Source organism: Chlamydotis macqueenii, chromosome 1 (genome assembly GCF_036417535.1).
Source record: "Chlamydotis macqueenii isolate bChlMac1 chromosome 1, bChlMac1.mat, whole genome shotgun sequence".
NCBI classification, from domain to species: Eukaryota; Metazoa; Chordata; class Aves; order Otidiformes; family Otididae; genus Chlamydotis; species Chlamydotis macqueenii.
The window spans coordinates 8,622,186-8,648,962 of NC_141556.1; the positions used below are offsets into that span (position 1 = coordinate 8,622,186).

A 26,777-nucleotide genomic window follows, 5' to 3' on the forward strand; every position below is an offset into this window, starting at 1 on the left:
AATCTGATAGCTTAAATCACGAAGTAAAAAAAAAAAAAAAAAAAGGAAAAGTTGCATGGTGAGGTAGAGAGAATAAGTAAATTTCTGCCAGAGAAATGGATGAATTTCCTTCATGAAATGTTAATCAGGTGCCGACACATAAATTTGCTAAAAATGAATCAAAGTGCTTTAAATTTCAATTGCTAAATGTTATATCTTAGATTTTTTTTTTTCTTTCCTTGGGAAAAATGACAAAAATGGCTTTACAGCTAGATGATTTTGTGCCCTTCATTTCAACTTGGAAATCCATACATGAAAAACATTAATTAATACAATTACCACTGCCAGCAGCATGAGAGTACAAGCCACACAAGTTCATTCTATGCCTAGCATGTTTTAGAAGAGTTCAAAATGTCCTAAAAATTTAGGGGCAATTTCAATATAAGCAATGATATATATAAAGCAAGAGATCATATATCAGCGGAGAAGGAGACCATTCCTCTTGAAATAAAAACCTATGTTCTATTACTTTATAATGAGAAGGGAAAAAATCAGAAGGCTACATTACTGTTTGTACTGTGTCAGCATCAACAAGTGATGCTTTATGTTTTCTACAATGTTAACATACAACAGATGCCCAGCCCTTTCCCCAGAGATCTATGATATATTCATCCTGTTTCAAAAAGAGAATTTAAAATATTAATCACATAGGAAAACAGATGTCTCTGACGTGATACTCTTGAAGTTTCTCGATATTAAAGGACTCTATAGATTAGAATAAACCCCATTAGTTTAGCCCTCTGAGGAACAAGGACCTCCTGGAGATTACCGGACATTAATGTGGTGTGGAAATATGGGTCTTTGCTACTTGTTAAATTAAAAGCATGCATTTGGCACTGGTTGAATCCTTCTACAGTGAGTGTGGTCTCAGGAGAAGGAGCTGCAATGACCAGACCACCAGAGCCAGAGATCTGGGTCAGGCCATGCAGTCTCCTAACTCATTAGAATTTCTTCCGTTCTTTGACAATAAGTATATTCAAGTGTATTGAGAAGTCCAGCCATGAGCCTAAGGCTTTGCACCATCTGGACAATTTGTGGTGTAATGATCTTGATGTAATGCAGGGTTAGACCTTTGAAAGTCCCACCATCTTCCCGTCTGTCTTTTTTGGATTGAGCTGAATCCTACTGCTTTTTATCCATCTGCTTATTTCTTCCAGGCATTGGTGACAGCTGAAAGCACACCAGCAGAGACAGTAACGAACAGACAAGTGCTGCCTGCTTGTTGATTGCGTGTTAGTCGACTTCAGTCTCAGTCTCCCTGTGTGGTCCCAGAAAGACACGGAAGAGGAAAAGTGGGAGTACAAAGATTTGGGGGAAAAAAGGAGCAGCTGGCTTCTCTGACCTGTGGATGTCACAGCAATTATTCCTGCTAGGTGGTGCAGGGATGCCGTCGCCATGCTAAGGTCAGCAGTGTCAAAGGCTGGGTGAGCGAGGTAGTAGCGTGAATGTAGAGCTGTCCTGCACAAAGTGAACTGTGGCATTTTCAGCATCATGTTCGGGTATGCAACTTTTAGCTAAGAGGAGTTTTAACACTTGTGCTTAGTGCAAATGAAGCTTGACTAAATGAAATTAACACCAATCTAAGTATAGCCCCCGAAGATTATTTGTGCATTTAGTCTTTCGACAAGTATTTAGCCTTTCCCTCTTACTTGATAAGAATCAAACATTTTTTTTTTTTCCTACCCTCATGGAGCTCATTTCTATCTCGTGCTCATAATCCCTTTTCAGCTCTCTGCAACATCTGCAGAGTTTTTCTTGGGCCCCCATCTCTCCCTGAACTTCTTCTCGTGGTCCAGCTGCATTGCTCTGCCCGAATGGCATCACTGCAAGCTGCCAGATTTCACTCTCATCACTCCTCTGCCAAGACATTTCTCTCACATTGCAGCAACAGGGACAAAATGCAGCTGAGCCTCTGTGTGTGAAAGGGCAGAGAGTCCTTTCTCACTATTGCTTCTGTTGAGATTCAATCTGGCTGCCAGCACAGCCAGCCTTAGCGTTATACAGGCCTCGCACAGCAGCTAAGTGTGCATCCTTTCTCTTCTCCATCTGTATGTGAAATGAGTTCTGCTGACACCTAGTCTGCTCTAATGGGACCTAGTCCTGGCCTGGATCCCCAGGCACTGGCATTCAAACCTGGCCCAGTGCCCTCGACATAGAATCATAGGATCAATGGTTTGGGTTGGAAGGGACCATTAAACACCATTTAGTCCAACCTCCCTGCAAGGAGCAGGGACATCTCCAACCAGATCAGGTTGCTCAGAGCCCCGTCCAACCTGGCCTTGAAAGTCTCTAGGGATGGGGCATCAATCACCTCTGTTCCACCACCCTGACATCACTGATCAGGACAGGAGAAACTTTCCTGAAATAGCAAAGGTGATAGCCAGCAGTGGGCAAAGCCCCATCCATGGTTCCTTGTTGTCCCCCTATGACTTAGTCATAAGTAAAATAAAAACCTCCTCAGGTTGGTACTCCCATTCCTGTCTGGTCTGAGCTGTATCTCCCATCTTGCCACAGCAGTACCAAACACTCAGCTGGGAATTTTCTAAGTTAAGACAGCTCCTATTATTTGTCAAACAAGGCGATGTTTCTCCCTCTGACCTATGCACTGGAAGTGCTTCAGAGCAGGAGCTGTTGCCTTGCCCATGGCTGTTCAGTGCTGAACTCTGTCTCATCACCACTGACCGTTTACTGATGAGATTCGATCTGCCTAACCTTAACATATGACAACACTTGAGGCACCTTTGACTTCCCCCAGGAGAATCTCCTGCCTATTCTGATTTAAGAAAGACACAAGGTGTCTCTGGAGACATTCAAAGGCATGAAAATCTTTCTAATGAAAACTTAGGCACTTGCTTTAGATGGACTAGTTCACCTAGCATCTACAAGATGAGATCAGGGTAGGTGCCCAATTACTCAAACAGGGTCTCGCCTACCAGTCATATGTTTTGTTGAGTTCTTGGTAACAACACAAAGTGATAGAAAGGGATCAAAACGGGGAAAGACTGTTCAGGTTTTTAAGGAAAGGAAATAATTGTTTAGCAATGGATTGTAGCTTTTTGCTGCTGAATCGTTGGGGTTTTTTTAACATAAAAGGATAAAAAATTTAACAACAGTAGCCTCTCCCTCAATGATCCTTTCCCCCTCACCAGGCCTAGATTGGTAACTCTTCCATCACATGAATGTTACCTTCAGGCTACAGCATCCAGTGGAGTGTGAAATAACAATTAACAGAGCAAGTGTTTTGTAAGTGAGCAGAGACGGCTGCAAATTACATCCTGCTATTAGCTGATTTTAGAACAACGCTGTTGAACAGCTTCATGATTACTGGGCTGTGGCGTGTATTAAAAAAACATTAATAAAACATAATTGATTGTGAATTGTGCTTACTGCCTTTATAATTTTAATCACAAATGTCACAGAAGTTTACTGGAAACAAAAGCTGCTCTCAGCTATCTACAGGAACTGGATTGTTCTGAAAATCTTACTGAACTTGATTTGCAGCTGCTTTAAATCAGTACACTACTGAAACCTATGGGGATTGCTGACTTAGAAATCCTCTTTGCATTTTTCTTTTCCAGTCAGCAAAGAGAGGTGCGAGACTGCCTTGCCTCGGCCAGAAAGTACCACTGGGAGCTTGATGAAAACAATATCCTCCATCTCTCAGACTTGCCATTCACTCGGCTTGCCCTTAGAGGCAGGTAGTGTCACTGATAGGGAAGAGGAGCTGGCAGTTTCTAGTTGCTGAGAAACAAGCAACAATACAGAGCTATATTTAGAAAATACTCACACTTGTTTCTTTCTTTTGGGTTCAAAATTATTTTCAAACCTTCTTACAGGAACCCAGTAATGTTTAATTCTGATCCATGACCCTGTCTGGGCTCATGGACGGACGAGTTGTGCCACAGTATGTTTATGGCTACATTTTTCAAACTTGGATGCCTTGCTGTGAATTTATGGACTTTAAAAAGGCCATTCACAATCAATCTAATTTGGGACTTTGACAGAATTCGGGTCACAGACAGTGATGATCTTCTGCATCAGTTAGTACTGCGGAGACCCAAAACTCACTCTCAGGCTGAGAATTCCCAAAGCACTTAACTTCAGATATTGCCCTCATCTGCTGATCAAAGTGACACCTAACTCCACTTATTAGACAAATTTATTCAGAGGAAGACTGAACTCTGCCAAAGTCCCCAGGGAAATACACTCAGGTATGTGGGTACGATCTTACCCTGGCTGTAGGTATTTAAGCTCATACAATTTTCTCACCCCACAGAGGGGTGGCATAAATCAAGGAATAAAACCCAGGAGTTCTGACTCTGGCTTACTGTGGCCACCATAAATGCTACAGCTAGGAGTGCAGAAAAATATTAGAAGAGAACCTAAAATGAGGTAATACAATACCTGCATTGTTTATTGACTTTTTGGCAGGCTGTGCCCTGGCAAATAAACAGGTACAAACACTGGGAGTAGGTTGCTGAAAAGCATTTCCTGCTAAAGAGCTAGCAGTAAGGGATCTTTTTAATAAAAATAAACCCCCAAAAGCCATTTTTTTTCCTGTTCCTGCAAAGACGTATCCCATAAAGGCGGTGAAAAGCATGCCTCATCCTAACTGAAGGAGTGACTTCTGGGATGAAACCAGATATAAGTCAGTCACCACTCAGGCTTTTTTTGTATTTTGGACCCAGCTATTTGTAGGCGAAGGTTCATCCTGGAACAAACGTCTCCAGCCTGCAGCAAGCTGCTCCTTTTTCTGTATCCTTTGCCCATCCCTTGTTTCTGGTGTAAGCTGTTTGCTTGGCTCCTTTTGTGCAGCTCCTCAGCGGTGTACATACCTGCATATATATATATATTTTTATGTGAAGAGTCAGAAACCCACATCCCCAACACGCTCGCTGCCTTCTCTTGCTCTAAATGGCCATTGCTATGGCAACAACGGCTTAACCTAAAATTTAGAGAGGCACTTGGCACAAATTATGAAAGAGGAGATGTGACAGCATTCTGCGTAAAGCCACGGTTTGATGGTTTGCTGTGGCTCCGGCCACCGATTGCTCCAAGACACCCTGGGGACCTTTCCACCTGTGGTCTGTCACCTTCTGCTCAATGTGGTGCAGGAAACAGCTTTCTATAACGCTGGCTCTGTCTTTATTTTTCTCTGTGCTGACAGTAAATGGCATTTTAGCCACCTGATCAGCCACAGAACTGAATTAACGGTCTGCCCAGTCTGATCCTCAGTACTTCTGCCAAAATACTTCATGGTCTGATAGCGTAAGGCAGGGAAATCCTTGCTAATGAAGGCAAGGAAAGACACAGGCGCTATTTTGAGTCTCTTGAACGCTACTAATGTTCTGCAACAGCATGTCTGGAGGCAAATGAAGGGTCCAGCTAAGTCGTAGGACAAAGTACACTACATGTCTGGACACATCTCCTTGTGAGGAGTTGCTCTGTGGTGCCAAACTTCAGTCATGATGATAGAGCAGGAGAAGGGCCAATATAAACAATCTCAACAATTCCTAGTAAATTTAGGAGGCAGCTGGTAATTCAGTCCTTCACTTCTTTTTAAACCTATACAAACTTTGTCCTCTCTTCTTACACATGTATCCCTACCCATTCTTTACTTTGGTTGAAGGACATTAATTGGTAAAAACTATTCAAAGAGACACTCTGGCCACCAAGTTCCTTCTTTATAAGAAGTTCTTGGGAAATCCTTTCCTGATCTCCAGCCAGGTGACTAGCGCACAAGGATGCCGAACCTACTGAGACTTGAAACAGACTGGAAGAGTGGGCAGTTATGGACAGAAGAAAAGGCCTTGTTTGCAGCTGAGAATGTCAGGAGGGGATTAACTCCTGGGAAGGTGGAGGATATATGTTTTGGATCTTGATGGTAGAAGAAAACACAGCCTGGGGATGAAGAAAGCAAACCTGCTTCTAAGAGGAAGTCAATGAGGTGGCTCCCTAATCTAGGGAAAAAACTAGAATGACAAGAAGGCAGGCATGCAGATGTGAACCATTCATTGCTGGCTGTCCAGAGCTGAAAGCTAGTTTGTTGTTAATCTAATTTCATGGTGGTCATAGACAGGACGTGGATCAGGATCTCTGAAATGTCTATGAAACTCTCAGCATCCACCAAATGACCCTCAGAGCTTTGAAATGGTGTTCTGGAGCTTAGCTAGGAAAAAAGTCTTTTTTTTTTTTTTTTTTCATGGTAAAATCACACTTCCTTGTTTGATCTTGCCTCCTCCTAGCTTTGTCTAATGTCCTCTCGTTCTTATACTGGAAAGGTAATATGCCTTAAAGAAAATTAGGAGAGATAAGGCAACTTCCAAAGTGGTTCACTGAAGACAAATGTTCACAACCAATTTTAGACATATAAAGTGAGGGTCCTTAGTTTGGTTTCCTTTATAATGGATGGATGGAGATAGGAACCTCCAAATGGAAATTCCTGTCCTGGATGGGATGAAACACTCTCTATAGATGCTCCTCTGTGGAAAGCAGGAACTTAGAGTGAAAACAGCCCTAATCTTACTACCTCAATGAGAAGCCTAAAGCTAAGCAGGATGGATCTAGGTCCTACCTGTGCTCCTTTCATCCCTTACTGGAGCCAGAGAGAGTTTTGGTCAAAGAAGAGTTAAAATTGTTTTGCATGGCTGTTTGTATAGAGGTTTATTATTTCTGGGAAGGTACAGTCCACATTGGGTATATACTCCTCTCTCACTCCCGGAAGACCTAGATCTAATTTACTTTGGGAGGGTTAGGGCTAAATATTCTTTCTGTGTGGCCTGCGTGCCTTGTAATAACAAACTTTCTTGTTATTACAGTTCTCATTGCAATTTAAGATTAATATTTGTATCCTAAATTTCACTAAGGCCAGCATGAATGACGAATAATCCCATTAAAGAATACAGGAACTGGCCAAGAGTCACTCCTTGTATTTGTTAACAAAACTGAACCAGAGGTGAGGATTTCACCGCTTTGCTTGCACTCTCTGGCTTTGATTGGGCAGAAGCTTCATGTCTGCCAAGATTTCTACTGACCGCAGGAACGCCAGCAGAACTGTCTGTGTGGCAGCAGGCATGCAATGAATGTTATTCTGTGCTAATTGCCCCAAATTCTCCTGTTGAACAGTGATTGAAAAACGTGAGCTGAGAAACCACAAGACCAGGTGCACATGGAGAAAGTAGGTTAGGAATCATACATGCCAGATTGTGATCCGGGCTTCATTCCCCTCAAGGGCATAGTCTTCTAGATCCACAGCTGGTTTCATGGGACAGGAAGATGACGGAGAAGAGCAATCTCTCCCATTGTGCAGATGTGTGGGGAGCGAATGAGTGGGAGGAGGCTCGGGCTGTGGTGTTACTCCCCATGCCAACCCCATAGCTCTGAAAGGAGGACCCTACATCACAGGCGATGAGCTGCAGAGGTGTCTTCGAACAAGGAGAAAAATCAGGAAGCAAATAGCAGCCCTGGAAGTGGCTCTGCCCCAGCAGCAGCTCAGCAGTGGCAGGTCAGGCCATTGCTGAGCCTGGGGACAAATTCTGTGGGTCCCACTGGGAACGCCTGGGCAGAAGGGAATTATGGAAGGAGAACAAGCATGGAAATGTGAAAGAATTCTGAGGGGAAATTTTGAAATTCATTTTCTAAGGCAGAATAGTAGCTTTGGCAAAATTCTAGACCTTTAAACTCCATGATGGTTTGCAGGAGAAAAGAATTGCCCTTCACAGAGTTTTAAATAAAATTACCTTATGCACTTTTAGGACTGGCACACTCAGTTTGGCAAGAAGCAGTGAAATACCCTCCCTTCAGGGCTCAGCCCCGGTTGCCTGGCTGTGGAGGGTGCTGGCACACTTGTTCTCAGGAAAGCAAAGTCTGTGTGGCTAAAACCCTCTACCTTTTCCTATTTTACACAGGAATGAAAAAGATAAATGCAAAATGGGGGAGTCCTGTGAAAGTAGGTGACAGTATCTGAAATGGTGATTCCTATGGCCTCTCTCCAACATAAATTGAAGATAATACTTGAGCAACAGCCTACGTTTGCTTTGTCACGGGCTGCATGTTTTCAGTGCATGCCAGTGGGTCGCAGAACAGGCGCCTTCATCTGCAATATGAAGGTCTCTCATGCAGCAGTAACTGAAGTCAGAGATGGTCAGTCATTCTGACTTAAGAATTTCTTGTTGGCTTGGATAAGTTACTGCACGCTTTCAGTGTGCTCTACCTGTAAGCTTTCCTCTCCAAAACAAGGTGTGAAATTGAGGTTTATGGAATTCAGAGCCAAACTTCCACTGATTTCACTCAAATCCAGGCTATCCCCAGATGCCACTCGACCGCCAGCTTGTGTATTTTCTTTCAGATGTTTTATAAGGCCAAGACATTTTATTTTTTTTCCATGACAGATGTATTGTCTAGTGGTTTCCAGCTGATGTAAGATAGGTTACAACAGTGATATAGCCTATCCAAGCAAGGGAGCTTATTGAAACTCTATTTTCCTGTGGCTTTCTCCAGGGAGCATTTTCTGGTGTCTGGTATTGTGGCTGAGCTCACTCTTCAGCCTGTCTTTTTCAGTGAGATTTTAATCTTGTTCTCCATTCCTTTACTCAGCCACTTTCTTTTCCTCAAAAAGAAACCTGCTACAAATTAATGTCTTTGAGGTCTGTATTTTGTACAGTTTCCTTGAAACTGGCTAGCATTCAAACTTTATTGGAATTGACAGTTAATGTAATTGCATAAGCCCTGTTTCCTTACAAAACCAGCCTTCAAAAGACCAGAGCATGCTATAAGCACTTTGCTATCATTATGATGTCCCAAGCTCTAATGTTTTAATCTCACCTATTTTTATGTAAGCCAGTATCACAATTTTACTCCTGGAATAAGTCAATTATAGGATGTAATTAATCTAATATATTTCAGACATTGGAATAAGATGAAACAAATTGAACACAACCATATCTATTTAGGTTAATGGTTGGACTTGATGGTCTTGGAGGTCTTTTCCAACCTTAATAATTCTATGATTCTATCATTTCTCTCCACTGACAGTGAAGAGGGTCTGTGGAGCTGGACAATGGAGTTTTCTGCATTGAGTGAACTCTTTAGACCCCCATTTAGTCAATGAGGTCAGCGTAGCCAAAAGAGGTCATCAGGCAATTCATTTCAGCAAATGGAGGCATCTGTTTTAGGCTGAATCACACCCTACACTCTACTGACTATATTGATGAAATCCACGTTAAGTCAGCGAGTTTGTGTGCAGACATCTACAACAAAGACGTCTAGATAAGATGGATTCCCCTTCCTGCACTCTTAGCTTTTTGATATAGCTAAAGACCTGTCCTTCTGTCACATTATTTGTGTGCTACCAGACCTTGAGAGCATCAGACCTTGTGCCTTAGTACTAAAAAGCCTCTCTCTGTCAGTAGGAGCAATACCGTACAAAAAAGGAAGAACTCACAGTTCACAAATCCATTCTCTCTATGCATAGTGTTTCAGTTTCATTCTGGAATCATTGATTTGCTGGCTTCGAGCTGTTTTCTTCGTGAAGCCCAGAGGATAAGCTTTTTTTTTTTTACACAGCATCTATCTCTCTTCTATGGCTAATGCTTGCTTATTCTTTTTCAAATCTTATGTAAAGCTTTTACAGGAGGATACATCTGTGATATGCTTTTTGGCTTGTTTTTTTTTGAAAAATACGAACACACTGGAAGATTGTCAGTGTCTTTTGCAGATTATCTGTGTTCCAACTCTACTCACAGGAAAATGCAAAGTCGATTAAAACCCGCCAAGTGTAATAAATATGGGGGGTTTTTTTTGATTCTGTCAGCATGGCTAAAGATGAAAGCTAATGGCAAATCCATAATACAGTCATACAGATCAAACGATCTATCAATCTATAAGCTTGCATTCATGACAGTTAAATGCTCTTATTATCTTTACAGCATGCCCCAGTTAGTCCAGCATGAACTTGATTTAACTTGGTAGTCTGTAGTTAAGATGTTTGCATGTAGGAAACTTGCTTTATACATTAGGGTTGCAAATACTAAAAGTTCCATTTCTTCAGTCTGTGAACTGTTCCCTTCATTGATCAGTGCTCAGCTCGGCCCCTCAGCACCTCTCAGACGTATCCCATTCCTTGTTCCCAGTTGCAATCTCCTCGTGTTCCTCTTCCAAGCCTTCCCCCTCTTCACGCTGGCAGCATCTTTCTCCCAAGTTATTTGTACACTGCAAGACACCTTGGAGGCCCTTAGCATTTCAGTGGCATGATTTTTTTTTTTTCTTTCTTTCTACCTGACTGTGCTGACAATGCAGAGGGGACTCTTCTGGTGGTCAGCCCCACCATGGCTGGCTGCTGAGAACAGCAATTGCAGTAAAATCCCGGCTTTGCCTCTGTATTTCTGTCATTCTTTGCATGGATAAGCTGGTCCCAAGGAGACTGTGAAGCAATGCAGCCTCCTTCTCTATTTTGTGGGATTATTCTGGATGGCACTAGAAGAGCTGGGAGGCTCAAGTGTTTTCAGTGAGGATAGACTCTTTAAAGGCTTCGGTTACTGGTCTCTTAAGAAGGTTTTCCTGAGTATGTGTAAGCAGTGATTATATTGAAGGGCTGGTAACAGCCTTGCTTCAGGATATTCTTGGAGGTTTAGAAAAATCTCGACCAAGTGACTCTTGTGCTCAATCTCAGTGTCATTCTCCAAAGCATAAGTAACTGCAATTGCTTTTTGAAGAAAAGCTTGCTAGATTTTTTTAAAGTCAAATTTAAATTGAGTCAGCAGCATTATAGACTTCTACCAACAGACTGTTTTGAGCTAGGACTGTAATCATGGGGAATTAAACTTCATGCAATGTAATGGCTAAATTAAGTATCACTGAAACAGACTCCATTTGTGTCATCATAGCTATCTTGTTGATAGATTTGGTCCATTGTTAAGATTAAAACCATTTTGTTCTCTTGTTCCAGCTATTCAGAATTATTCATTCATCCTGAATGAATATTTTACACTTAAACTGAATCTCAGGACCTTATTTAGAACCACTTAAGATCTTAAATTAAGTATGAGTGTAATGTGGGAAGGCATAGAAATTAAATACAAAGATCTGTAATTTTTCAAGTGGAAAAATTAAATTCCTCCCTCTTTCCCTCTCTTGTTTGACAGGTCTAGTACAAAGTATATTGGATTTGAATAGATGTAGTAAGAAAGTCAGAGAGCTTTAATAGATATCTGCATGTGATGTAGAATCTTGTCCTCAGGCATACGGACACACCTGTATTCATTGTCTGGGGCAGCAGTTTACCTGACACATATGCAAATGAACTAATTAACTTTGCCAGATGTGTGCTGGTGCCCCTGAGTGACTGCTGCATGTGTGGGCAGGTCCTCATTGTGAACATGTTGAGAAAAGCAACAAACAGATCTGCAAAATGAGTACATGGACCATATTAACAAGACTATTAGAGATCCATGTAAGTACACCAATTGATTATTTTCATTTCTGGTAGAAGGTGTAAATTTTCTCCATTGATACTTAAAGGTCAACAGGTCTGACTTAAAAATTTGTTCCTGTTTATCTATTGTATCTCAGGAGCCGCAGAGAAGAAATTAAAAACTCATCAGCTGACCAGCATGGAGGTTCGGAGCTTTGACGCTTTCAGCTGTTAAGCCTGCTGCTTCAGAGAACACATTTTCAACTCCTAGATCTGCTGCTCAGATCAATGTTCTGATGTTTGGTTGGAAGTAATACAGTTGCAGGCAGGGTTAGCAATTTATAAAATTTCCATCAGCCTAAGAGTAGCAATGAGGGTATACGTGTTTGCATGCATGTGAGCTTCCTGGCTGCTTTCAGCATTCAGAAAACAATTACAATCAAGCATTATCTGTACTTCAGTGCATACCATAAGTCTAAAACAACGGCATGATCTTCACTCAGGGACTGTTAGTATCCCAGATGGCTCAGCAAGGCAACAGGGGAATAAAATTGCAGCACACCTCATTTTTCTTTTGCTTTCTTCTTTGTTTTTAAACACCTAACCCTTACACTCAGAATTTTTTTTTCCATTAAGTTGTGAGCAGTTCTCTCCACTAGCTGAACTAATGAACAAGAATATTTTGCACTTCTTCTCCACCACATACAAATCCCTTTGTGACTGAGGGTAAGTACCGTTCCTTGTGTTTTACCAATGAGAGGCTGCAAAGAAAACAAAGCCTGGTGTGAATCAGTGGCAGAAGAAGCAAAGATCACTTATTTCCCAGTGACAGGATCAACTCTCATCAGTGTCTTATAACAATGAACAGAACAAGAAGCTAGAGGCTCACTCTATATGCAGGAAAAAGTGGTTCCTGTTATGAGACTGATATGACTGGAAAAAGTAGTCATAATTTAGGGTACCAGAATTCTTTTTCAGGTCTTCATTACCCAAAGCTTTTTTGTTTCCTCATCGGAAACATTAATCAATTTAATTCCCATTTCTCTTTACAAATGTTGCCTCACTTAATATAGACCACTATGGCCACAATACTAACCCTTTACAAAGCTATTTGTCCAAAAAAGTGATGAATTTCAGTGGGGAAGTGACTGCATAGCCAGTGGCAGAACCAAGAGGAAAGATCTCTGCGCTGTTAGATCAGAACCACTCAAAGTGCCCTGAATATATATATATATATATTTTTTTTTTGTCTACAAGAAGCAGAAAATCCTGACATTTTCTATGAAGGTGTCCTTCAGCATTTTTTGACTTTATGACAATCTCTAATTTAAAGACTGACTTCCCCAAATCTCTTAGGAAGACTCATATACACCCTGTATTTCCTGCAGTCAAGTTATTAAAATCTTTGTGAATTTTTTTTTTTTTACCGGCTTTGGGCTCACAATATAATATACAAAATCCCCTTCCATTTGTTGGAAGGGCTCCAGTCTAGTAAGTAAAGATGTGCACTGTAACTTAGTTCCTGTCTCATCTCCGTCTTTGGCTCACCTCTCTGTGGCTGTATAAAATAGGGATGCGTCTGAAGAATTAATGCTTGTAATGTGCTACATGCTCCTCCAGTGAATGGTAGTCTAGCCAGGGAGTACACTCTGTTCTTCTTTGCGTGGAGGTAAATTAGGTATGCCTCTGATGGCAGCAGAAATTTGGCCCCATTGGATAGCAATGTCAATCCTATCTTCTCCAGGCTTCAGCCAGATTTAATTCAGCTGGCAATGTGCCTCAGACCTAACTTGAACATTGTGACATAACTCATACAGAAAGATTTTTTTCTTTTTTTCTGGGTTGTGAGAGGTATGTTGGTAGATTGAGCAAGAGCTAGAAGCACACACTCAGGTAAAACAGGAGATACTCTCCAGAGAATCACATCACCTGCACCTTCTGGATGGATTAATGGAAGAACAATTAAATAAGGCATGTGGGATCATCTCTACTGCTAGCATGTAGAGAAAATGTCATAAGCTAGCCATCTTCCCAAGGTTCCCTCTCCTTTCTGGGCACATGCAAGTTCCTGAGGAAAATCCCATGAGATTTTCAGAGCACCTGGGTCTGGCTCCTGCACCAAAGTGCTTTCTGGAGAGCCTCTCTAATGTCTGTGGTGGAGTGTAGCGTGGCCAGCTGAAGTATGAGGGTGTCAATAACCTCTATTGAGCTGCGTTTAAATTACCCTAGGATAGAGCTGCTGGCATAGATGGATGGCATGTAGGCAGTGGTGCTTGGCAGGCTGACACTGCTTGCTGAAGCTACCCTTCATCCTGCAGCCGTGAGCAGGGTGTTGCTGAGAAGTCCTCCTTGTTGTACCGGAAACAGCCAGCTTGCAGCTTGGGGTGCAGCCCACACTGTGCTGGGCAATCCGGACACTGAGGAAGCCCTCTCCCCAAAGAACTCATAGTTTGTGACCCCACATCATGACAAGGATCAACTAAAACCTTAGCACACACCAGTCTGTTAAGCACCAGTTATTATTGATATTAATTCTTCATATATTTCAATTTTATTTAATAATTCACTTTCAACTATTTTCAAATTACTGTCCACTCACTCCAATACTTACAAATACTCAAAGGGCAGACTATAAATACATTTAATACTTCCACAAATGCAAACTCTTTTGTTTGTTTTTCAATGTTTACTTGCTTGACTGGAGCATTCCACTTGAGCCTCATACCCTAGTTAGTGAAAACAGATTGCGAAGTGGGATTCATGCCTGGGTAAAGATCGTTTGCTTGCTGTACACCACCAAGATAAATGCCAGTCTGAAGCACCGTCATGAGGTCAATCAGGTCTAAGATTTTAAACACCAAAAGATTTACAATTCCATTTTGACAGTCCCTCCCCTCCTCCTCCCCTTTCCCTCAGCAATAAGACTCACTTAAAGCTTTAAAATATGGGAAGCAGAAAAGGAGTCATTAATTTTACTTACACAACAGCATTCGCACTTGTAAGGTTTTGACAGCTTCACTAAACCCAAAGGAATTCAGATAGCTAGAGCAAATGTATGCCTACCAATACTCTATTGAAAGCAGGTAGTTTTCAGGGCTGAACACACATTTTCTTCCTGCAGGAAGCTGACAGTGATGAGAGTACGTAGGATGTTTTACTACTGCATTCACGTGATGCTACTTAATGTTTTTTTTTTCCTCCTGTTCAGCATATTTTCTTTGTGTTTCTGAAATCAATAGAACTGCAGCAAGTCAATAGATTATTTCAGTATTTCTCAGGATGTTCTGCCCTTACCAACATACTTAGTACCTATTGTTTTTGGTAAGGCAAATAGACGCCTTAAATGTTGTATTTGCTACTTAGAAAGTTCAGTTGTTGACTGTGTCTTTTTGGGGATAAGAAATCCAATTGCAGAAAGGTAAACAGATATGCATGGAGCTGAAAGCTTTTGGAAACAAATACTGCGTGATCTTATTTTTTTTTATCACTGTCAAGATTTTGGATGGAAAATGGAAAACTTGCAATGAATTAATAATAAGACATTGCATTTCCATCTGAGACAGAAGGAACGTGCTTACTTCTTCAGAAGGGAAGACAAATGAAGGCAGGTAAGCTGCAGAACAGACCAAGAATTAAGTGGTAGCTGCTTGCTGATCATTGTTCTGCTGTCTATCCGTTATCTATCTGGGTGTAGGTAGTAAATACCACACGAATTTAAATAAAACCCATTACTCACACTCACTTACAGATGTGTTGATAGGAGTTGCTTGACAGATCTCACACAGGAAACTCAGAGGTAATTGAGCCCGTTGCCGTGTTGATTCTCCTCCAGCAAAATCCTCTACCTGTGCAGGAATATTTTAAGACCTCACTAAATTTGAAATGGTGACAGAGCGTTAGGGTTTCTCACTTATTTGTTTTTTTTTTGTATCGTTGTTTGGTCTCTACAATAACAGATGGTGAAATCTCTCCTGAGTAAGCCAAATGCCAGTGCTTTTTCTTACAGAATGTCATGCAAAAGCACTAACAGCTCAGCTCCTATTAGTATTGGAAACTGATGGGCCTGCTCCAGTGCCTTTTAAAGTTCCTGGGTGTCTTTGGATCAGCTCCTTGACACATCTGAATGAGGCAGGCAATCTGCTTTAAACACTTCCTTATTACTCCCACAGTTTCTGTTGGACACGCTTTTACACAAGCTAATAATCTCTCTTTAAATAACACTTTTTTTTTTTTATAATAGACAGGCTCCCTTAGACCTGAGTGTAAGGTCAGGGCAGTTTGCAGGTAGGTTTAAAACACCCATTTGCTTTTCATTCTTGAATGAGGGACTGATTGTTTTTGAGAGGGTGAATGCTGGTGGTTTGCGTTTGCCGGCAGCAAACACCTGCAGTGTTACAGTTGACAGAGATTAGCTGGATGACAATCATCTTGACCAGGCTTGTCTTTCCTTGGTCCTTTCCCTGTGTCTCTTGCTGTGCCATATTGAAGGAATGTGGCTTAATGGCTATAAAGGGATATTTAGAGCTATTTCATGCTCCTAGAGCTGTCCTAATTGACCCTTTTCTCTCATCATGATTAACTTGTGAGCTGATGATCAGGAAATCTCAACTGAATTCACAGTTCTGTGTCAAGTGTGACTCTAGGCACATTTCTCCATCCCTATAAATCCCATATTTACCACTGGACATGAGACAAGTTGAAATCCTTTCATCACACTGATAGGCTGTTAGAGAGAGTAAATTCAAGTATATTTATAAAGTCTACAGATTCAGATTTTCTTCTATTTATATCTACCTGCATTTCATGTTAAAATTCTTATTTTCAAGCATACATATCTGTTTATGATCACTTGTTTTTTGAGCTTACTTTTTGATTTATGGAACAAAAGGTTTTAGAATAGACATTGCTTAGAACACAACCATGAAATGAATGAATTGAGGAGTAGACAGATATCTCAAAATTATAAAAAATAGCAGCATTTGGCTGCTAATTGGGGGGCGACGGGAGGAAATGAGTGGATAGACATGTTTGAAAAACACTTGTAACAAAAGTCCTAAGCCACTGGCTCCTGGTTCACAGTGCTCAATGCATCACTGCACATGCACAGAGTGAAAATCAGGAGCCCTAGAAGAGAAGCCAGACTGGTGACATACTGAGCAGGGGCTGCCTGCAGCTGGTGGGAAAGGACAAGATGTCTGCTAGGTTGGTCCCAAGATGGCTTCCTCAGAACTGTAGGGAAGTGGATGGAGGTGCTTCTGCATTCTTGTAGTCCATGGCATGGATCTCCCTCTGCATGTGTTCTCTCCTCACCAAAAAACTTATATGTGCTTCACTTGCTGCTTCTCAGACACCATCAAAGTAAGAACTGATGGTGGTCTTCAGACAAAGAAGGGTTTGCATTGTTAGACCTCTGGTCTGAACATGTCCTGAAATGGGGACCAGGTTTGAGTCTTTCCTTTGCACTTGCAGAAAAAGGTAGATAAGTGCTTCTCATCCCCTCCCTGTTTCCTCAGATGAGGTACCTGAATAGTGAATTATTGTAGTTTAAGCATCATGTAAGTATAATCAGGAGTTCTAAGAAGGCAAAAGGCTTACTGCAGCAGGCTTTTTACACATGCCAGGAGGAAGTCCTTCCCTCTTTACGTCTGGGATTGTCTGTGTTGGATAACATAGCTGGCAATAGATGCTGCGTGACACTGTAGCAATAGGGACTAGATATCGGCAAACCTGATACGACCCTGGTTATGTACAGATGTTCATGGCTTGTGGCTTTCATTACTCTAGGCTCCTTTGTTTTTCAAGGGGCAAGCCCTGATTTTATCCACTTGAGATAAGCACTTTCCCGTGAGAGAGGAGACAGATAGCAGAGGGACAGAGGAAAGAAAGAGATTCATATGAAATATCTTAAAGGAGAGTAGATTTCTTTTGACTGCTGCCTGCAGAGTTTTCATATTTATTGGGAAGGAAATCATGCTCAGCAATTGTCATTGCCTCCCAGAGAAGGGCTGCATCTGTTTGAAGGTACATATTGTGTCAAAGCTCACTGTCTCTCAGACATGACATGTGATAGCTGAAATGATTTGGGATGCTCCAGTTAAAGGAATGGAGGACTAAATTGCCAGGGGCTGTGGACAGATTCTGTACACAAAACTCTATTTGAGTATAAAGAGGATTTTTCAAAAGCATTCAAAATCTGTTTTACCTGCTCTCATAGAGTTAATTCTGCATTCTCTTGATCACCCAGACAGTCATTCACTACATCTGATCCAGTTTGTCTGCAACTATCTTAGCAAATAGGATGGGTCGTGGACCACTCTCTGGTCTGGATACCACCTGGCACAGCTGTGCTGTGCCCTTACAGCTAAAATTTCTGGCACTCCAGAACTGGATGGTCACATCCCAGTGGTCCGTTGTGAATGGTGGTGGGGCTGAGATGGTCTCCAGCCTCTTCCCAGGAGTTGTCTTTGGAGAATTACTTTGGCCAAAACTCAAGGACCAGGGATTATGTTAACAATGAAGTGATATGAATTATTGTATTCTGGTGTCTGTCACTGTTTAAGAGCTATAGTTGCAACCTTCAAGCTTCTCTGTCGTGAATACAGATGATCAGAACTGTGCACAGTCCTTCAGATGAGGAGCTGTACACCAGCATCAATAGCTATGTCTAGTCTCATAAATTGAATTTACGTGGGCCAGTTCTCAGGCAATGAGATCATCAGGCCCATACAGCTAACCTCTCTCAGCTTCTAAAACAGGGTGCTCACACTGAAAATGTATATGGTGAAAGGTTCCCACTACATGCTAAGTCCCAAGCCATGTCTAGGAATTATTTGGGACGGTGTCCTGTCCAAAAAGAACTCTGTGACTCAGGTTAGAACTATGACACTGCCCATTCCAGCAATTCCTCAGCATGGGCAATCAGATTACATTGCCTAGGACTTTTCACTGACACTTTTTATCTTATTAGTAATACACAAAGACAGTCCTCACTGTTTCTGTTGCAGAAATCTTTCCTGATGCATCCTAGCACTGAATTTGCTTTGCTAATAGCTACATCAATTGTTCCTGGGCATCTTTTCCTTGATAAGAAAACATACGTGTCTTCCTAAGCGGTCTCCTGTGTTAAGCTTCCAGATGTTAACAGAAATTCCTCATACTTTCCTCAGGCTGAAAGCTCCTTTGCTGAAAAAATAGTGGATACTGCTTTGGTGCATGCAGCCCCCAACCAGTGAATACAGCTTCCAGGGTGTAGACAGAAAGGGTATTTTCTGCAGATGCAAGGTAGTGTTGGTGTCATTGCATTTAAAACCTGTGAATAATCCATGTATTATTGTGAAAATAATAATTTACATAGAAGTAGGTGCAGAAAAAGACTACTATGATAAACAAGGTGACTAGTGAGCCTGTTTTATGAAAGAACAGCAATGTGACTTCGCTTATTCAGCTGAGTAAAAGGAAAGTTTAACTTTTTGACACCTATCTGCGGATACCTCACAGGTCTGAGTACTCAGGACGGATGAGGCTAACAGATATTTCTGGCACAAGACCTAATGGCTGCAACCTGGTCCTGAATAAGACATTGGAAATTAAAAATAAGTTGCTAAATGAAAGAGGAATTAAGTTTTGGAAAGACGGGGAGAGACTCTTCAGCAGGGCCTGTTGTGACAGGATGAGGGGTAATGGTTTTAAAATAGAGGGAAGTAGATTCAGATTAGATATTAGGAAAAAATTTTTTACAATGAGGGTGGTAGAACACTGGAACAGGTTGTCCAGAGATGGGGTGGGTGCCCCATCCTTGGAAACGTTCAAAGCCAGGTTGGATGAGGCTCTGAGCAACCTGATCTAGTCAAAGATATCCCTGCTCCTTGCAGGGGGGTGGACTAGATGACCTTTGAAGGTCCATTTCAACTCTAACCATTCTATGATTCTATGATTCTATGAAAAGCCTTCTGAAGGCAGAAATAACAGTCAAAAAATCAAAACAGAAGAGGGAAGAGATTATGTAACCTGATGGCTCATGACAGCAGGAACTGAACTCAGTCCCTTCAAGACTTATCTCTGATGCTTGGAAAAGTCTCTAAGGAGACCATATCCCATTGATGTGCAATGACAGAGAAGGTGGAAACTGAGCCTCAGTCTCTTCAGGGCTAAATGTAGGATGATGTCCTTGAGCAACAGTCCTGCCTTTTCATTTAATAGCAGAAGAGCCCAGGAATAGCTTCAGCAGAGACACACATGGCAACTGGATGTGACACAGTTGGGTAAGAATGGACTAGAAGAGTTATTAATCAGAATCTGGTTTTGCAGTATCTTTTGTCCTGGGTATGCTATAAGCATGTGAAAAAAAACCAACCATAAATCTAGATGCAAATTTGAAATCCATCAGATCTTAAATTCAAGAGCTTTTATATCCAAGTGGCTCCTCCATGCCCTAAATTCTCTGAGTTGTGCTTAATTCTTGCAGCACATAAGGCATGTAAAAACCACCCACCCACTACTTCAGAGCCATTTTTCTTCATCTAAATGAAATTTCTTTAGTTCCATTCATCTTTACAGCCCATTCAGCAGGTCCCTCCGCAGCAGTGAAGGGAAGCATGTTTCAATGTGCTAATCCAGCTCGGAGATGGATTAATTGACTCACAGGCCCCTCTGATCACTAGCCAGATGTCTCTCCCCAGCTGGCAAGCCTTACTAATTTTCTTGTTGTTGTTGTTTTTAAATCTGGGTTTCCAGCCAGCGGGGGCCCTTCTCCACTCAATCAAGGGCAACATGCCCTCTACCGACATTTTGTATTCTTTGGCCTGCTTTCCCTTGGGCAAAGATATTCAGCTATAAACCTCCTCTCTTGGCTTTTTGTCATCTGGCCTGGGGCCGCTGGAGAGAAGTCTCCTGGTGCAGTTGCACTTGCGCATCTGGCATGTTGGGCCACCACAGGGCAGTGCTGTCCATGCTCAGGATGGGTGATGGAGGCATATGGTGCCTGCAGTGCCCATTTCATGAAGTGGTCCAAAATTTCAGGTCTGTGCATCGAATTTTTGGGAAAAAAAAAAGATACTTAAAACAAAAGTCAGAAGTATTTCCTTCATCGGAGTGTGTGCTATGAAATGACCTGAGAGCAAACTCTGCAGAGTGCTTAGAAGATCTGAATATCAGTAGACCGGTTAGGAGACTAAATTGGGAAATAACATAACATACGGGATGGTTCGAAGATGGGTGAGTGCTCTGAGTTCCACTCCTGATTCTGTCATTGGCTCTGATGTCTTGAGCAAGACACTTCATTTTTCTGGTACTTCTGTTTTCTTGCATTTGACAGAGGTTTGACGATAACCTTTTTTAAAAGATAACAGCTAATGAGCAAGACACCGTGTGAATTAAGTATCACTTGCGTCACTGAACATGCAGCCATGTATTTTCAGTGTGAAGGGTTCTGCAGTGACTTACAGCAATTTGGTTGACTTACAGTGATTTGGTTGAAACCGTGTTGTCGCCAAACGGAAAGGTCACCCTGTAGAACACTGTTTGCCCTTTCCCAACATCCTGGGACATTACTGTGATTACCTCGAGTAGAAAGTTAATCTACAAGAATTCATCTGTATGGTACAACCTTTATTTAACTCAGCAGTGACTTCTTCACATAAGTTATGGGGAGTAAGTGACCACTGAGGGAGCACAGCTGAGAATACTGACAGCAACAGGAATATTTGAAGACTTATACTGTTTAACATTAAGACCCTGGAGTCCAACTATACATATAACTGAATCATCCTTATGGTTTCAATATTTTGAAGGTGGAACCATAGTTTTCTAGTTTCTCATTAATGGGGGTTGTTTATCCCAAGCTGTCAAAAAAATGAATTCCCTGATTAGATGAACCTTCTTCCCTTTCCCTTTCCCTTTCCCTTTCCCTTTCCCTTTCCCTTTCCCTTTCCCTTTCCCTTTCCCTTTCCCTTTCCCTTTCCCTTTCCCTTTCCCTTTCCCTTTCCCTATAATGAGCTGACAGAAAGCAGTTCCTCAGAACAGATAAAAATAACCCGAAGCACTTCTCCTTGACTGCACCATTGTTTTTTTTTTTCATTAGAAAAGATGTTGAAAAATATTTTTTTCATGACAAGATCAAGAAGAGCACAGCTTGAGGAGAGAGAAGTAAGAAGTTCATCCAAGGTGTGAACATAAGAGTTCAGCTGCATTTGCTATGGACCAAACACTTCCTACTCCAGCTAAAAATGAGGAGGAGGAGGAGGTCATTCCTTCAACATCAGAGTAGTTGCTTACGATTCATAGGGATATAAATAAGAAGAGAATCTCACTCTCATAATTTAGCATCTTTGGTCTTTTTTTAGCTTAGGTACGTGCCTTGTATAAATCTCACCATTAATTTCTTCCCACACTAGGCATAGCCTTGGGGAAGTTGTTTTACAGGAAACTTAAGGCTTCGACCTTTGATCACTCTAACCTGGCTTCTCACAACCCTGAAAACAAGTGTCTAAAAAATGAAATGCGAACAACATGCACCATCAATATCAATTACTGCCTTGTTATGTGGTAAATTTTCCCCACAGGGAGTGAGCCATTCACTTGACGTGTTTGGCAAAGGGTTAGATTCTCCTCCCCACTTGCAGCGATGTGATGCTGGCATCTCTCTACGCACTTTGGTGGGGTGCAGGGAGGAGTAAGGGAGGACAGAGTCAGACCCAAAGCCTCTGCAAGCGCAGAGAAAAGCGGTCTCTGTCAAGAGAGGGTTTATGAAGTCTGAACAGCGAGCTGCAATCTTTGAAGAAAAGACTTCAAAGAAGAAAGGAGAAAAGAAACAATGTCTAATCTTCATACAAATGTGCCCAGGGGTCTCTGAAACTCAGAAGCTTCCAAGATTTAAGAATTAATTATCACTTGCAAGAAGCAAGCTTTATTCACAGGTAACGGTTACAGCAATCTGAGTCTTTTAGGTGTAAAATTCATGGAATTATACTGAAATGATTAAAGCTCAGTAAATCACCATATTTCCCTTCGGTGTACTTGTACACTTTCCAAATATTTGATGTTAGCCTTCATATTGTTTATGTGGGATACATGACAGCAACTCCTCAAATTTTGTCTTTCAAAGGAGATACACCTGGAAATATTTTGGGACAAGAATTGTGACTTGCAGGTTCACACTAAAACATAAAACAAAGAGGTCCAGCTTCTCAGTTCCCATAGAGCAACACAGCCCTGTTGGCTTCTATTTACTGCAGCAGAAGACAAGACTCTAAATCATTTGTCCACAGCTGTATAAATAATAAGGAGCTCTGTGAATGACTAAAAGCAAAGCACTGCTGTTCCGATTCCTCTTAGCAGAACGGTGTGTGTAAAACGTCCCTCAGGCCAGCTGAGGTATTCAGGATATCGGAGCACCTCATAGGCTTTATTGTATTTGTCTGTACAATACCCTTTTGAGAAAGCACTCCTGTTGTATCCATTTTACACCTGAAGTTTGAATCCTAAGGAGGTGAAATGACCCATAGTTCCAGGGTAAGTTAGTGGTGATATCAGGAATTAAACATTTAAGTAACTGAAGGACTCATTCATGGAGTTATTGTGCTCAAGAAAGTGAATGACTTATTGTGAATATGTGACCAGAGACATACTCAGGTCATGGTAACATGCGTTGCTGAAATCCTGCACTTGCCGCAAGCCGAAGGTGTGAATCCAGCTGGCTGGTGTGGCTCAGCTGCTGCACAGAAACACATTAAACTGCAATAACTAGATGGTGTGTCCCAGCCCTCTTTTCTCTAAAGCACTATCTGTCTTTCATCTTTAAGACTTCAGTGAAAACAGTTGCTGCAGAAGCTCAAGAGAGCTGCACTGCTGCAGGGAACCAGTTTCCTGGCATGAGCAAGGGTCTTTAGACGCAAAGCAGCTGTATCTGATAGACAATAAAAAAACCCTGTCTCTCTTAAAATGTCAGTGAGCCAAGGTACCTGCACAGAAGAGAAAGGGAACAGAAGACAAACACCAGGTCAAATGCAGCCACTTTTAAAGAATGTATCTCTCTGACAGGATTGCAATTGCTTCATTTTGTGTTTATAGCCACATGACTTTTGAGGTTAGATGGAATTTGTCTTGATATTTGTCCACCAGCAGTCAGGCAGCACCTGTGACGGTTGTCTCCCCGTACATACGAATACTTTGCATCCTGATAACAAGCAGACCCAACCACCGTGCACCACCAGCATCACCAAAGAGGTGGCAAACACTGCTGCTACTGGGGAGTCGCTGGCCATGGCAGAGCATTTAAATAACACAGAGACATCGCATTATCACATGTTAGTATCCAGAAGGATACAAAGGACAGAGTTTGACCCTGGTGTTGCATTACAGGCAGAGCTGTGGGTGTTTGTTTTCAAAGGAAATTTTCTTCTGCAAACGTTCAGAAAAATCACAGGCAGTATCCTCTCGCTGTCTGTTGCAGCTCCCAAGACAACAAAACCAAAGGTAACTGGTGCTGCCTCTCCCTCCAAATGGGAAATGTTGATATTTCCAGTATTTGTTTAACTGCAGATAGTTGACACAGCTTGTGAGGAATTATTCTGGGAGGAAAGGAAACTCCTCCGCTTCCTTTGCCCCTGGCTCCCCTCGGCTCCTGCTGGGTGCTCTGAATCACCCCATCAGGAATGTCCCTGCCCCAAAACAGAGTTCTCCACTCCTTCCTCGGGGTTCATGTTTTCCTGTAGCCATCTCTCCCTACCAGAGCTGGGGATCAAGGGGCACGCAGCGAGCAGACCCTCGGCAGCTATAAAGGGGTCCAGCTCTCCAGGCATCAATAGGGCCAAGCTGCGACACCTCAGCCCGGATGGGGTAAATCAGCAGACTCTGGCCCCACGTGACTTGGTACCAAACCAGGCAATCTGGTACTGAGCTATTTTTGCCCAGAGGGGGATATTTGCTGTGTTTGTTCTAAGATTTTGGTGTCGCTTATCACATGCCTGTTATAATGCATTGCCTGAGGCATAATTAAATTCAAAAGGCATGTCTGTGTTGAAAGGGAGGATTGCAATTTGTTGGTGTTTGGATTTTTCATTAAAAACCAAGCAGTTTTTCTGACTGGTAGGAACAATGGTTACAGAACAAAAATGCTATTCAAAAAAAAGAGAAGGCAAAGGTTTTCTTTTTGTTTTTGTTTTTTTTTTTTTTTCAAAACAACCACCTGCCTGGCATTCCCACACTGACTTGGAATAAAGCCCAGCATTTAAAAATAGCAGGACTGTAACAGAAAGACAAAGCAAAGAGAAGAAGAGCCCTGATGTCAAGAAAGGTCTGGCAGGTGATAGGCATGGCTTTTATTGATCTATATCATATATATATATGTATTTCTATGCAGACAAATATCTATATCTATACATGTATGTGTACGTGTTTCATCTCCAGATGAGAAATTTACCTTTGCTGCTGAAGTTTCCCTGAAAGCTCAGTTAATTAGTTCTCATAACACCCATGGAGGCAGATGTTAGTATCATCCTTATCTGCAGATGCGGAGATAGGAAAGAACAGAGAGAGAAGGAAGCACAGGGAGATTAAGGGATTTCTACTACAGCAAATTCAAGGTAGAGCTGGGAATTTGGTCCAGCAGGCAAAATCCTAACCCTATTAAAAGCAATGGGAGACTAGCTTAAGAGATGCCTGGATTTGTCAGTTTTGTCTGCTTTGTTCAAACCTATCTGATCTGTTCGCTGTTGCATCTGTCCTGATGATGCTTTCATAAGAAAATTGCATCTCTGATTGTCTTCAGCTCCTGGTCAAATCTCAGCTGAATCCCTCAGTCCCTGAGCTTCAAAACAGGGCCTGAATCTTTCTCTGAGTGACTCTGTACCATACATTTACATATATCTCGAAAAATAATCTGGAGTGATAAGTGAAGTAATTTAAAATCTTCCCAAATTTAGTACTATATTTTCCCAAGCCACTGGGGTCACAGGAACTGAAATTTTATATCCCCCGTTGCTATATTCCACAGCACAGTACTATCAAGAAATGGCTGGAGGGTTTCAGCTGAACAGATGAGCTACACTTAAAATAGATTGGGCAAAGCCAGCTCATTAAAGAAAAAAAAAAGTCCTGATTTTATAATGGCTTTCTTGCTTATATACTTCTTCCAGGGCAATATTTTCACGTTATTAGAGTGTTTTCAGCTCTTATTTTTAAGCTCACTTCATTAATGTGGTAGAACACTTTGAAGTAGAAAGTGTAAGCGCCAAGTGGTACCACTGACACGTTTTCGAGGCAGTGCTTTTGCCTTCCCAGAGGTCATGTGAAGCAACTGTGTCACACCTGCAAAAGTGCATAAATTGCTGCCAGCAGTAAAGGGCCAGGCTTCCCTTCAAACTGTGGCAGCAGCTGTATGCAAGCGCCTGGAAGAGGATCCTCTTGTCAGCAGGGAGCTGGTCTGCTGAGCAGGGGTCTGCCAGCTACAGACTGAGTCCCCAGCCTTGCTGTGGGGAACCTGGCAGTGAAGAAGCTGTAGGGCAGGACGCCGCTGCCTGATACTTCTTATCTGCTGGACAAAAATCCACTAAACTGATCTGGAAGTCACCCAATAACTCCTCCAGTGTTTGGCACCAGATCCCCAAAGTTTCTCATTTCTCAACGGGCGTGTCATGGTCTGAAGAGCACTGGGAGGAGCACAACACATACTGGGTTACGTGGGAGAGGAAAGTTTGCTGGGCGGGCAGCAGATGGACCTGCTGTAACATCTTTGAACATGGGGACTGTTTCATAGGGCTTGTCCGCTGCTGGAATGCAGGGCCGTTGAAGACCTGGCTTTACTGCTTACTTGCCTCCAGCCTGGAGGATCACAGGGCAGGAGAGAGGTTACAAATGCCTCAGACAAGGGTTTATCCATTGAAGGTGTTGTCTATCGAGTCCTACAGCCTGTTTGAGAAGTCTGCAACATCTAGGGTAATTCTGAAAACCTGTTCCTGCAACTGTGTCCCTGCTGCTTGTATTCCTTCCCATCTCCCTCTGGGTGTGGGCATGGAGAAGGGAGCCTGGCTGTTGACCTCAGGATACGATTTGGACGAACACACAGCTGCCCACAGAGAACAAAGTAAGAAGCTGTCCTGGCACTGTATGGCATCTTCCTGCTAAACTACACCACCACAGCCGCCCTGCTCACCCACAGCCCTGATTTATTACCTTGTCATATTTCAAAAGCTAAAGCAGGTGGAGCTTGGTCAGTGCTAGATGGAGAGGTCTCCAAGGAAAACACAAGAGCTAGAGGAAATGTTCCCTGAGTCAGAGCTGGGGCAATAATCCAGCATGCTGTTAAAGGTGTTGCTTTTGGACTGATAATAAC

The 26,777-nt window shown here is 42.2% G+C and overlaps 1 protein-coding gene across 5 annotated transcripts in view; it reads right to left on the bottom strand.

Annotated features, from left to right (window-relative positions):
• Nucleotides 1-26,777, bottom strand: part of GRM3 (glutamate metabotropic receptor 3) — a 109,821-nt gene that overhangs the window by 54,175 nt on the left and 28,869 nt on the right. Inside the window, exon 2 of one of the 5 annotated variants that reach the window (XM_086745488.1) lies at nt 15,196-15,294. The exons of 1 other annotated variant lie outside the window; for it this stretch is intronic. The gene's annotated coding sequence lies outside the window, so the exon portion shown is untranslated. Of the gene's footprint in view, nt 1-1,381; nt 1,401-15,185; nt 15,295-26,777 lie in introns of those variants that run through there. 3 more of the 5 variants (XM_086745495.1, XM_086745474.1, XM_086745503.1) reach the window with 3 other exon arrangements.